Below are 2,759 nucleotides of genomic sequence, written 5' to 3'. Positions count from 1 at the left end.
GGATGATCCAGTATAAGAAAGCCAATACATGTAACAAACTAAAGATAAATATAAAAATCATATGATCACCACATGGTGGTGGTGCACGTCTTTAATCCCAGCACTCTGGAGGCAGAGGTAGGCAGATCTCTGAGTTTGAGGCTAGCCTGGTCTACAGAATAAATTCCAGTATGCAAAAGCTACACAGAGAAACACTGTCTTGAAAAACCCAAAACAAAAGAAAGAAACAAACAGAAAATACTACTAAAACCTCCCACAAAACAAAAACAGAAACAAAGTCAAAAGAAACACCATAGTATCATCTCAGCAGATACAGAAAAGGCCTTTGGTAATCCAAAATGATCGTAGAGAGTGAAGGGCTAGAGGGGACATAGGTCAACACAAAAAATACATGAGAAATTCACAGTCAACAGCTTGGTAAATGGAGAAAAGCTTGAAGCAATCTTACTAAGGTCACGAAAGGGACAGGGATGTCCACTACCCACCCTCATTTTCAGAAAATATTGTTCTGAAAGTATTAGCTGGAGCAATAAGTCAAGAGAAAGAACGTAAAGGGATACAAATAGTGAAAAAAGGTCAATACTATATCTGACAGAAACTTCTAGAAACAGTAGACACATTCTGCAACATAGCCAGATACAGTATCAAGTATAAAGATCAACACTGGGCGGTTGGAACATTGTAAAACTAAAATCAACTTGCTTTTCTGTACACCAACAGCAATCATACAGAGAAGGAGATCACGGGACGCACTCCCATTCATAATAGCCTTAAAGAAAGAAAGTGAGATCTACAGGAATAAACTTAACCAAGGAAGTAGAAAAATGTAAACATCTGAGGAAAGTGCTAGAGAAACTGGATAGACAACCCATGCTCATAGACCAGTAGAATTGACATCGAGAATGACTACTCTATCAAAAGCTATAGAGTCAATGCAATCCCAATCAAAATCACCGGCCCATTCTTAACAGATGTAGGAAAACTATCCTAAAACTCTTATACAAACATGTATAGCTAACCATCGCTGAATGAAAAGAACAGCATGCAAGACAGGCTACCATTCCAGGTCTTAAGGTATAACACAGAGCTGGAGTCATAAAAACAGTAGGGTACTGACCGAAAAACAGAGATGTAAACTGATAGAGCAAAGTTGAAGACCCTAACTTGACCACATGTTACTTCAGCTGCTTAGCAACTATCAAAGGTGCCAAAGCATATGCTGGAGAAAAGAAAACATCTTCACTAACTTTCTTCAGAAAATCGGATGTCCATACTTAGAAGGATGAACCTAGAACTGTATCTATCACCTTGAACAAAAACTAATAGCCAAAATGTATCAAAAACCTAAACATGAAACCTGAAACTTCTAGAAAAAACTATAGGTGGCACTCTACATTAGGGGTAGAAAAGGGCTTCCCAACGAGGGCGCCATTTGGTCAATTATGTTGGCCAACGACTGAGAGTTAGAACATCGTAAAACTAAAATCCTTCTGCACAGCTAAAGAAACAGTCAACTAGGTGAAGAGGAAGCCCAAAGCATGGGAAAGAGTCTTTGCCAGCTATTTATCTGACAGAGATTAATGCTCTGTGTAGTTTTTACCACCTTGCTTAATGCCCTGGGTGGGCTGTGCTACCAGTCACCTGCCCAGGTTCTCTCTGATCCGCAGATGAAAGACACACACACACATTTCTAACCTACCTCACTGGCTCAGTGGCTGGGCTTTTCTAAGCCTCCCTCAGCTAGTGTGCCCTTCCCTTACTCCTAGATCGACATCTCTAAATCTTCCCTCAGCTTAGTAGCCCAGTTACCATGAAACCCATTGCTCTTGCCGCCCACGGCGCTTTGCCGAGGATCCAGGTTCAGAACCATCTGTAACCCCAGTTCCTAGGGAATCCGATGCCCTCAAGGATACTAGGCAAGCCCATGGTGTGTATTTGTACATGCAGGCCAAGCACACATACCCATAAAATATTTTTTTTAATCTGCTCAAGTTATCTGATTTGGATCATCTATTTTCCCTCCACACATACCAATGAGCCCCACAGGGACAGTGTAACGTTTTCAGACACATGTATTTGTCTGATAGACTAGCAAGTAGAGTCCTGCTATATTACAGGAGAGCGGATTCTGCTGTGCCCACCTTATATTTTTCTTGTTGCTACACTCCCAGCAAACGCAATCTGATGAAGCCCTTCACTGTCTCAACGAACCAAAGCAAACTGTTTCATAGGAGTTACAGAACATCGCAGGCATAAACCTTTGCTGACAGTTAAATGTTTTTAATGAGTAAAGTAAAATGTCACTTCAAGGGAGAAACTAAAAATACTTTTTAAAAGTGTGTATTGTGCGGTAGGTTTTTTTCCCCCCTCCTACTCTGGGTTGTCAGGCTGTGGGTTGAAAACTCTTCAGATATGGTCTGTCATGTTTAGATGGTAGGCGGGTATGGGGGCGGTGGTGAGGGGTTCAAATTCACTCCACTGACTCTAGTTGAAGTCTGGATCATGGAACGTTAGATCCAAACCTTTTGGACTAGCGTAGTCAAGGCTACCTGGCAGGCTAGCGATAGCCTCTCCCCGCTTGGCTTCCAGCTACCACATGATCATTTGCATCTGATTCCCAGGAACACGGTTATGTCCTCTGCTGAGTACAACTCTGGAAATGATCTAAGAATTTAATTTCCATAATGGAAAGTCACGGGATGTTTTCATTTGCAAAAGTGACTTGCCTAAACTGGAGAATCCCTGCAGTTAAGATCTGA

Source organism: Rattus rattus, chromosome 4, assembly GCF_011064425.1.
Source record: "Rattus rattus isolate New Zealand chromosome 4, Rrattus_CSIRO_v1, whole genome shotgun sequence".
NCBI classification, from domain to species: Eukaryota; Metazoa; Chordata; class Mammalia; order Rodentia; family Muridae; genus Rattus; species Rattus rattus.
This window is presented reverse-complemented; position numbering follows the sequence as displayed.